Genomic DNA, 11,537 nt, shown 5'->3' with positions numbered 1-11,537 from the left:
TCTGTCATTTTTATCTCGCAAGTTCGATGACCGATTGAGCTAAAATTTACACAGGTTTGTTATTTTTAGCATATGTGAAATACACCATCTGTGAAGGCTAGTCTTTGACAATTACCAATAGTGTCTACTGCCTTTAAAGAATTTTTTAATTTGCTATACAAAATTTGTGGACTGCTACGCAAATGTTTGAGAATTTACATAGCAGTTTTGCTATGCAAAACATGTGTACGAAATCGTTCCCTGACATTGAAACAACGTTAGCACACTGATGTTGGATGGCCATTAATTTTATGTTGTTATTATCCCGACGCAAAAACAACCTTTATCCAACGTTGTTTAAACTTCAATAACATTACGTTATTAAAACACAAGCAGACCGATGATGAAACAACAATGATTTAAGGTTGTTATTTTCCCCGACGCAAAAACAACCCTTTATCCAACATTTATTTATACAACACTTAGTGCCCATATAGATGTACATGTAAAAAAAAGTAGGAAAACACTAAAAATCACAAACTTAATTCAGAGGTCGTTCAGATTGTAAATTAATCTAACCAACTGAAACTTTGTATTGATGCAACATAACATAACATGCAACAAAATTCGTCACACGGTGAACGTCACCTACACAGATCAGTTCGTGCTCAATAGGTGAGCAGGCGGGGAGAGAGGAGACCAACAAGCCCGTAAGTGACATTGACCATAACAGCAACCTTAATGACAGAGCGACGAAATACCTGCCGAAGACGTAAGAGTGAGAGAGCCGGAGTCGCAAATCAGAACTCAGTGTGATCTATTTTTATTACTCATGTGCAGATGTGAGTATTTTTGCTTTGTTTGTTTTGCAAACAGTGTTGTGTAGTTTTCTAACCATTAACAGATCCACCTGGATTCACAATAACATGGGACAAAGTCCAGAAAGGGATAGATCGTAGAGAACAGTCATCCGAGAAATCCAACCGAATGATGATGTGGGCACTGGCGTTTGCTGCAGTGAAAAGGGTCGACTTTGAAGGAGGTTTGACAGACGACCAGCCACTTGGTAGCGCTGAGGAAATTCCACTTTCAATGTTCGTGCCGCAGCCATCAGACTGGAGTTCATTGTGATTGCAGATGAAAGCGCTGATTTCCAGAATGGGGGAGGAGTGCTGCCATATTTGAACAAGATTTCCGAGGGTGCAGTTCAGTCACACATTCCTCACAAACACAGTATAGAATCGGCCTGCAAATCACGTAAAATATGCGCCAAATTACCCGGATCATGACTTTCTGAAAAGATGCGGGTACCTGATCACTCCATGTGGGTACATGCAATTAGAGAACAAACCAAATGATCAATCTCACGGCGCCACTTTGTCACCCCTGGGACTTTTCCGCTTAATATTGTGAATCGATCTCAAAAGTTCCATAAGTTAAGTACTCAGGAACATGTCAACGACCTTGTTCCCATTATTGTAGAATCCGTCAGAAAGGGGAAAACGGGAGCTTTCCTCGTGGTAGAGGGAGGTCCTGATTGACTATGAGGAAGTGCTTCAAATAATCTCTTCGGGGTAAAAACCTGCTGCAGAATCCTGCAATTTTTTTAAGTCACTCCCAACCTGGGGCCAATTTTATACAGCTGAAAAAAAAAAATCACAAAATCAAACCAGTTACAAGAATATAATGGCATGAAATCTTTTAACCAATGATATGTGTGTGCTGAAGCTTTTTTGTTGTTGCGGAAGCAGCTCCATAATATTAGTCCTTGCTTCCTACAATAGTGGGATTTTGAATACAATATAGATAACTATTTACTAATTGTATGTATTTATTTAATCATTAATTTATTTATTTAATATTTATTTTTAATTACTATTATCATTGCTTCGTTTGTTTGTTTGTTTGTTTTGGTTTTGTTGCTTTTTAGGAGAGATGGTAAAATTATTACTGCATAAAGTTATATTCTTACTGTGTGAAGTTGTATTTTCTTAAGTGGGAAAAGGACATTAATAAAAAGAAAAGAAGAGCAAAGGGAAATACAAAAACTCGTACTGTTTGTTGTCGGTGTAGTTTATATCCACCTATAAAATCAGAAAATATGAAGACCACCTATAAAATCAGTAAATATGAAGACATCTACTAATAATTTTATAGAAAGATATCAATGATTATAGATGTTAGACAGAAGCTGTTCATACAGGATGGTCCTGTTTATTTACAAACCTAAACCCAACTGGTACAAGTTGCACCGCAATGGCCTTGATAACCTGAGTTATATGAAATACAACCTGTTGGAGATATCGCTACCAGAAATTTGACGGTATTATGGTGCTTATAAGAACTCCAGGTTAATGACTGAGCAGTGAAATTAGAAGGGGTCTCAATGAATAGTTCAGTACAGTCTATTATAAAACGTATGTTTTCAAACTTTGAATACTGTCTAGGTAATGTCTGATTAATGATGTCAATAGTGGGTGGCAAATTCAAAGGAGAACTTTTTCCATCAGAAAAACCCAAGTAGTGATTATTCGGGACATATGAGACACAGATACACTGAAGCGATCTGACAGGTCTGTCAAAAACAACCCAACTTTCAATCGCATCAAAGTTGCCAAAAGTTGATCTTCAAGTGAAAGCCTCATGTCTCCTTAATCCACCTGTTTCCTTATCTACACACCCATATCATCTCATCCTGTGAGGGAATGGCAGTAACAAATTAAAAAGCCATACAAACGTGACCCAGTTTGGCCGACCTGTGTAGAATTTGGTGTATTTGTCGTTTTCTTTTATTTTTGTAGACAATGTGAACTGCTTTTCCTTTGACTTCAGCTCATCTGAAAGCCGTTTGACCTCATCACGCAGCTCTTGGTTCTGTCGGTCATCCACTTGAGTTCCTGTTATGAACAAAATCAATTTAGAAGTTATAAAAGTAAAAATTGAAAACTGAATGAGTGTCACTTTTAATGAGAAAATGTGTGTTGTTGGTATTTGTGTAACATCCACTTACGCACGGAGGGGGGGGGGGTGGAGGACAAACTTGAATTACAAGCCAACATGCACGCTGTGGAGTGTGTACTGCTCCTGCTCCTACTGCTCCTGCCTGACTTGTTTTAAGCCCACCTAATAGGTCACAGCAATCGCAAAATGAAAATAAGATCTCATGAGACTTGGGATAGACTGCAATTATGGTGACCTTTTCTGTATACATAAAGGTCAACATTTGGAGGATAATCCACAATAATGTCATTTAAAAAAAAATTGTAATGGCACCCAGGTGACTAAAATAAACTAACCTTGACATTTTCCCTGAGCAGATTGATTTTGGTGAGTTGCGACATAGCTATGCATATGCTGATGCATTCAGTGATGAACTTAGCTCCATAGCAGCCTGTTCCTCCTCTTCTCTCTTCCTTTTCTTCTCAAATTCTTCATCCTGGTAATTAGAAATGTTTTAATTATTCAACTTATTATGGTGTACGGTGACAAAGGCTACATGTAGTTGAGCTATCTCAGGAACCTGCTCTTGAGTCGATCGATACATGATAACCACTTGACTTCATAACATTTATTTGATTGCATGGTCCCAACTGATAGGCCTATTGGATTTGAATCAGCCAGCTCACCTCAACCTGGCAAGCTTGCTGCTATGGGTGTGTGTGCGCAGTTGCACCAAGTATGAACCGGCCTTAGACATACAGAAAAAATGTAGCGCTTCGCGTCCCATATCCAACGAGTTAAGAATGTCATTTTTGCACTGACCGTTTGTGGAGCTTGACGCATTGACACTTACAATATGCAGAGTGCAATATAAAAACTGCTAGTAGTAGGCTATAGCTTTTTATATCACACTCCGGTACAAGCATCTGATTTCCGGATTAGTGCACACTGGTGGAAATAAAATATCAATATTCAATAAGTAAAGTTTCCCACATTAGAGCTTTGGGGTTATTTTTACCAAATCAGTACTTGATTGATCCAAGTTCTATGATCCTCTCTTCAGCACGAACAAAAACAATCAGAAATCAAAGCCCCAAGATTTAAGAAGCCTTTCAAGTTTTATAAATACTCTTTTGTAAAGAGCTAATCACAGGCAGGACATAAATAATGACAATAAACTTTATCCTAAAATTTGACTAGGTAGGTAGTTTTTGTCAGTAGTAGGCCTAGTATAACTTTGATTATTTTGAAGAGGATTTATGTAAACACTCATTTGTGTAGTTCAGTTGTGTTAACTATATAATTAGCAAATAAGAAATCAATTTGTAAGTTACACGTAGGTGCCCAACGATAATATTTTATTATATATGTCAACTGACTTTTTTCAAGCAAAAACTAAAGACAATCAATGTTACTTACAATTGTTTGTTGACGGCTCGCCAGACGTTGACAACGATCAGATTGTTGGGTACCCATGGTATCGCTGAGAACATTGACATTTAAGTTCAATGTTGGTCGATAGTTCTCATCCTCTTGGAAATCACTCGGCCACCGTTCGACAAAATGCTCCCTGCAAATACGATCATTGCCCGTCGATTCCCACTCCCTACCTCTACCCACTGCTCGCCTCCACGCTCCTCTTTTGTGACGATTTGTTTTGGGAAATCGGAAAAAGGACAAACAATTGCCCTTCAACTTCCGATTCTCACAGCCCACCACACAGCAACTCACTGGCATACTATTTATAATGTGAACGTGTGAACAACTTGAAAATAAATAAACAAAAAACAGCCCCCTCAAGTGATGAATTTAACTAATAAATGTGGCATTCAATCAATACAAAGTTGTGGCGGCAGCTGGGTACTGATGTGTGTGTGTTCGATCGTGTACCACCGCTGTATAAAAGGCCCTGTGAGCGACATACGGTTTGCGCGCATGCGCGAGAATTCTGCGAGGTCATTGGGAAATGCATATTCATTAAGCGTGACCTCCAGCGTATTTTCGCCTTTACTTCATTGATCAAAAACGCCCTTTACATACTGAATATTCATACTAAAGACGAAATTAACCAATAGGATCATGAAGAAATAATACCCTCTGCATATTATGTAGTAAAGAAACATCAGATACGACGGAACCCCGCGAAATTCGGGGAAATCTGTGCCGAGGTTTGTGTCAAAACGAGACGTGCGCAGTCTGAAAATTTACAGATTTGGAGGTGGATTTTCTTCATGAAGATGAGTTTTCCTTAATACGTGGAAAGTAACATATAAGAAATTAGACCTTCCTTCACCAAACTGTAACTTTTTATATGAGCAAACCCCGTACTTTGTCTTAAATAGGTGGGATTCCCCCTCGGGTATTACCACGGCAAACAAGATTTCTAGGTATTCCGTTGCGCGTTGCCCATACATTTGTACACAATCTCCAGGCCCTACGACATGTACCGTTTGTGTGTACAAAACTGCTCACTATGCGTTCGTTCCGACTTTCAGGGGAAAATTTTGATTTCTTTAAATATAAAATTGGGGTCAGCTGGTTTATATTAGATTTAGACCATGTTCGCCAGGATTCGGATGGTTGTTTCTAATATTCAAATTCACATTAAACTTCAACAAGACATCAGATAAAACACTGTTGGTACTGTAGGCCTAATAAGTTTTTATAAAACAAATAGGGGCAGGATGGGGAAGAGAGAAAATTCCCGATATAAATTGTTGGTGTTTTTTTCTAGTACACCTACAAACTAGGTATGTTTAAAAGAGTCAACTGGATGCTCAAGTTACAATGTAGTGTATCTTTATTTGCAAAGCAACACATCAGTTAGAAAAATTACAAAATTTTAATTAAGTTATGGCAGACAAAATGCACAATTTATTCACTCAAAAACCAAACTCTACTGAAAGTTTGTTACATATTTTTTAAACACCAAGACAAGAAAGACCATACGTTAACTATTTTACTATTTTGAGGGCAAACAAGTCATCAGATACTATAAACTGGCGTTATAAATTAAACGTGTTTAAGATAATTAAATTGACGTCCCTAACTCAACCAACCCCCGTGTTACACTATACATCAGAAAGCAAAGGTGGGGGAAATAAGTTGGCGTCCCTTACCCAACCGACTCCCATGTTTCAGTTAAATATACAACAGAAAGCAAAGGTGGGGGACACGAAAGGACCAATTGCGCTCTGTGTGTCAGGTTACCTGTTGTGTGTATTAACTGAAGCATAGACGCCACACTGCAAAAAGACAAGATTAATGCTGCAATTTCTGGTTCAAAAAGACTAAACTCTCACAATCACGAAGGAATATTCCGGTGTTTGGACAATGCCAGTATGAGTAAAAACAGTTCCACTGAATAGGAAATTCCATGAGAATATACACACAATGTCGTGTGTGTGCACGGCAAGTGTGGTTTTTACATTGCCCTCATTGTCATGATTTTGCTGGCAATATTTTCAATTAAAAATTTCTTTTAGAAGCTGCAAATCCCTTTATTTCCACCCTCAAATTATTTGATTAGTAGGGGTAGCTGTCAGCTTTGAGTCGGACAACTTCGCAATCTCCCCTTTACAGCCAACTTCACGCCGTGCCCAATGCAAAATCCACGGCGCATGAGCCCGCTCAAACCTTAGTAATGTATGTAGTTAAACCATATCTAAAAAAAAACTATTTTGTATTAGAATACTAGGAACATCAAACAGCAATGAAACAATAATCCATTTTATGAAACGGGCTCCGTTTTTAATTTAAAGCGTTATTTATTGAAAACACAGCCAATTATTGTCCATCGGTAAAAGTTTTCCCCATATTTGTGTTTTTCTATACCCACAATAGGTCTGGTGATCACATAATATAAAACATTGGCAGCGCAATCGGACTATTGGCGTACCTTAAGAGGGGCTATTGCAATGTACAATGCCTACAATACAGTCGGGTTTGGTTGTGGGACAAATTAGCGTACCCCGTCTGATTTTTCTTTGAAAAGGGAAGTATATAGTCAGATGGTAATGTTTTTAGGCTTTCAAGCTTCCTTAATGTACTGAAACTCAGTGTGGGGTCGATTTCGGGATTTGCAATCATTCACATTTATTGTGCATCAAAGAAAAACCTGTAATACAATACAATCAACCAACGACGTGTCATAACGTTTTACATCGTTAATTTTACCTATTGACAATTTGTGACAGTTTTAAGTAATCCTTAGACAAATTATTACCTACCAAGATTGATCACTTACCAGCCAGTGCCAGGGTGATTTTAGGAGGAACTACCTCTTATATTTCTGTTTTTAAAGCATGATTCTGCCCACTTCCACTAGAAGACGAGTGAAAGGCCTGAAGGGAAAGTGGCCGCGTTCACCACGCGGGAAACCATCCCCTTGCCGCTTAACCTCTGGCATGTAAACAATGCACAGCGCCCTCCGGCGATCTATCATAACTGGCAATTGGCATCGATACCGCATATTTTACATATTATAGATTCTTGAAACCACCACATTAAAGTCACCGGACACTTTTGATAATTGCAAAGACAAGTCTTCAAACTTGATGTCTTTGAACATTATGCACTAAATAATAATAATGGAAGAAAAAACAACCTTTTCCCACGTCAATTTTATTTTGAGGTCTCAAAATACATTTAGACAAGTTTTGTGGAAAATAACTTATTTCTCGTAGTTACTTCGCAGGAAGCCATTTCTCACAATGTTTTATACTCTCCAACAGCTTCCCATTGCTGGTTACCAAGTGTTTATGCTAACAATTGTTTTAGTACCAATAGTTTCAATGCCTTTAAAGGCACTGGACATATTTGGTAATTGTCAAAGACCACCTGGAGTATCCCATAACATGCATACAATAACAAACCTGGGAAAATTTGGGCTTGAAAAAAATAAGGACCACCTAACACAACCCCTGTTGCATTAAATGGCTCAAGCCTCAAGTTATTGATTATTTTTTTGGGGTGAAATTACCCTTTTCCCAGGTGACTTCAGAGGGAATCGTCTCTCACTTTGTCGTAAGATATCAGCAGCTTCCTTTGATTTGAACTAAGAGGTCCGTATTTTTACTCTCATTATATTTTACTTCTTTGTCTTTCATGCCATTAGATTTCAGTTAACAGTATATTGCATCTGTGGGAATACTCTTCACTCAGTCTTAATCTTTACACCACATGGTCATTGTTTATTGGGACCTGGAACCACAAGTACCACTAGTCTCATTTGCATATTTCTTTGTATTGCTAGTGTGTACACTGTACCATGTTTTTTTTAGGTAAGCATTTTTAACTTAAAGTATTTTTCTATGTTCTTACTGCCCTGCTGCTTCATATCATTGTTGCGGTTTTTATATTTGTTATTATCATAATTATTGTTTGTGTTTTTTACTGGATCAAACAATTTCGGTGGCTTTTACTCAATGTGTTTTATTGATTATAATTCATCTTTTTACTTGTAAAGCGCCTGGGAGCATTTTTAATGGATTTGGCGCTATATAAATGTTGTTTATTATTATTATTATTATTATTATTGTTATTGTTATTGTTATTGTTATTGTTATTGTTATTGTTATTGTTATTGTTATTGTTATTGTTATTGTTATTGTTATTGTTATTGTTATTGTTATTGTTATTGTTATTGTTATTGTTATTGTTATTGTTATTGTTATTGTTATTGTTATTGTTATTGTTATTGTTATTGTTATTGTTATTGTTATTGTTATTGTTATTGTTATTGTTATTGTTATTGTTATTGTTATTGTTATTGTTATTGTTATTGTTATTGTTATTGTTATTGTTATTGTTATTGTTATTGTTATTGTTATTGTTATTGTTATTGTTATTGTTATTGTTATTGTTATTGTTATTGTTATTGTTATTGTTATTGTTATTGTTATTGTTATTGTTATTGTTATTGTTATTGTTATTGTTATTGTTATTGTTATTGTTATTGTTATTGTTATTGTTATTGTTATTGTTATTGTTATTGTTATTGTTATTGTTATTGTTATTGTTATTGTTATTGTTATTGTTATTGTTATTGTTATTGTTATTGTTATTGTTATTGTTATTGTTATTGTTATTGTTATTGTTATTGTTATTGTTATTGTTATTGTTATTGTTATTGTTATTGTTATTGTTATTGTTATTGTTATTGTTATTGTTATTGTTATTGTTATTGTTATTGTTATTGTTATTGTTATTGTTATTGTTATTGTTATTGTTATTGTTATTGTTATTGTTATTGTTATTGTTATTGTTATTGTTATTGTTATTGTTATTGTTATTGTTATTGTTATTGTTATTGTTATTGTTATTGTTATTGTTATTGTTATTGTTATTGTTATTGTTATTGTTATTGTTATTGTTATTGTTATTGTTATTGTTATTGTTATTGTTATTGTTATTGTTATTGTTATTGTTATTGTTATTGTTATTGTTATTGTTATTGTTATTGTTATTGTTATTGTTATTGTTATTGTTATTGTTATTGTTATTGTTATTGTTATTGTTATTGTTATTGTTATTGTTATTGTTATTGTTATTGTTATTGTTATTGTTATTGTTATTGTTATTGTTATTGTTATTGTTATTGTTATTGTTATTGTTATTGTTATTGTTATTGTTATTGTTATTGTTATTGTTATTGTTATTGTTATTGTTATTGTTATTGTTATTGTTATTGTTATTGTTATTGTTATTGTTATTGTTATTGTTATTGTTATTGTTATTGTTATTGTTATTGTTATTGTTATTGTTATTGTTATTGTTATTGTTATTGTTATTGTTATTGTTATTGTTTTTGTTTTTGTTTTTGTTTTTGTTTTTGTTTTTGTTTTTGTTTTTGTTTTTGTTTTTGTTTTTGTTATTGTTATTGTTATTGTTATTGTTATTGTTATTGTTATTGTTATTGTTATTGTTATTGTTATTGTTATTGTTTTTGTTTTTGTTTTTGTTTTTGTTTTTGTTTTTGTTTTTGTTTTTGTTTTTGTTTTTGTTTTTGTTTTTGTTTTTGTTTTTGTTTTTGTTTTTGTTTTTGTTTTTGTTTTTGTTTTTGTTTTTGTTTTTGTTTTTGTTTTTGTTTTTGTTTTTGTTTTTGTTTTTGTTTTTGTTTTTGTTTTTGTTTTTGTTTTTGTTTTTGTTTTTGTTTTTGTTTTTGTTTTTGTTTTTGTTTTTGTTTTTGTTTTTGTTTTTGTTTTTGTTTTTGTTTTTGTTTTTGTTTTTGTTTTTGTTTTTGTTTTTGTTTTTGTTTTTGTTTTTGTTTTTGTTTTTGTTTTTGTTTTTGTTTTTGTTTTTGTTTTTGTTTTTGTTTTTGTTTTTGTTTTTGTTTTTGTTTTTGTTTTTGTTTTTGTTTTTGTTTTTGTTTTTGTTTTTGTTTTTGTTTTTGTTTTTGTTTTTGTTTTTGTTTTTGTTTTTGTTTTTGTTTTTGTTTTTGTTTTTGTTTTTGTTTTTGTTTTTGTTTTTGTTTTTGTTATTGTTATTGTTATTGTTATTGTTATTGTTATTGTTATTGTTTTGTTTTGTTTTGTTTTGTTTTGTTTTGTTTTGTTTTGTTTTGTTTTGTTTTGTTTTGTTTTGTTTTGTTTTGTTTTGTTTTGTTTTGTTTTGTTTTGTTTTGTTTTGTTTTGTTTTGTTTTGTTTTGTTTTGTTTTGTTTTGTTTTGTTATTGTTATTGTTATTGTTATTGTTATTATTACCATAGAACAGTGACTGTACTGTATGTGCATGTGTTGAGATTCACCAGACCCCCACTGTGATTCGTTTCCTACTAGATTTCTTATCTTAATTATCATCTCTCCCTTCTGCATTATGCTATGTTAGGGAGCTGGAAGTTGAGCTATTGTTATGCCTTTAGCCCGGTTCATTTATAGAACATTAGAGTTGGCAAGTGTTTCTTAACTTTCCATAGTGCATTGGATTTTAGTGTTCAATCAATCAATCAATCAATCAATCAATAAAACAATGATTTCCACTTTCACATCACATGGAGGCATCACCTTAAAAGCCGAGGCTTGTTGCTGATGTGCCCGTTACAAGATTACAGAACAAAACAGGAATACAGCACTAAATAGACGAATAAATAAATACATACCACTATGGTAGATAACTACACAAAGGTTTAACCATGGTTAAACAATGTAAATATAACTATGAAGCAAAACATGTATGTGTAGTAAACAAAGGGACAACAGTTAAACAAACAATACAAGTTAGCAAACATAGACGAGTAAGTAGGTAGGTAAGTAACGGCTAAGCCAACTACCAGTATAAAAAAAAGCAAATCAATCAATTAATGTTGGGAATTTAGTTTAAACGTTTTTAGTCGATATTTAAACGAGCTAATTGAGGGGCAATTAGTAATTGGTGGTAGAAGGTTATTCCATTTTTTTGGTCCAGTAAAAGAAATTGTGTGTTGGGAAAGAGTTGATCTAAATAGGGGGAACATGAAATTGAGCTGACGACCTAGTATTGTATCATGTACGGTGCTGATAAAAACAAAAAGATTGAGTAATGATTTAGGAAGTTGGTTGTTTACAAACTTATACTTAAACACATCTTGCTGTAATACATTTATAATCATAAGAGACAAAAGCTTATGTTTCTTAAACAAG

At 33.6% G+C, this 11,537-nt stretch overlaps 1 pseudogene; it reads right to left on the bottom strand.

Annotated features, from left to right (window-relative positions):
* Window positions 1-869: 869 nt before the first annotated feature.
* LOC139942651 (uncharacterized) lies at window positions 870-4,656 on the bottom strand (annotated as a pseudogene).
* Window positions 4,657-11,537: the final 6,881 nt, after the last annotated feature.

The sequence above is a fragment of the Asterias amurensis genome, chromosome 10 (genome assembly GCF_032118995.1).
Source record: "Asterias amurensis chromosome 10, ASM3211899v1".
Lineage (NCBI taxonomy): Eukaryota > Metazoa > Echinodermata > Asteroidea > Forcipulatida > Asteriidae > Asterias > Asterias amurensis.
Note: the sequence above shows the minus strand (reverse complement) of the source record. Positions and strands in the feature narration are given on the sequence as shown.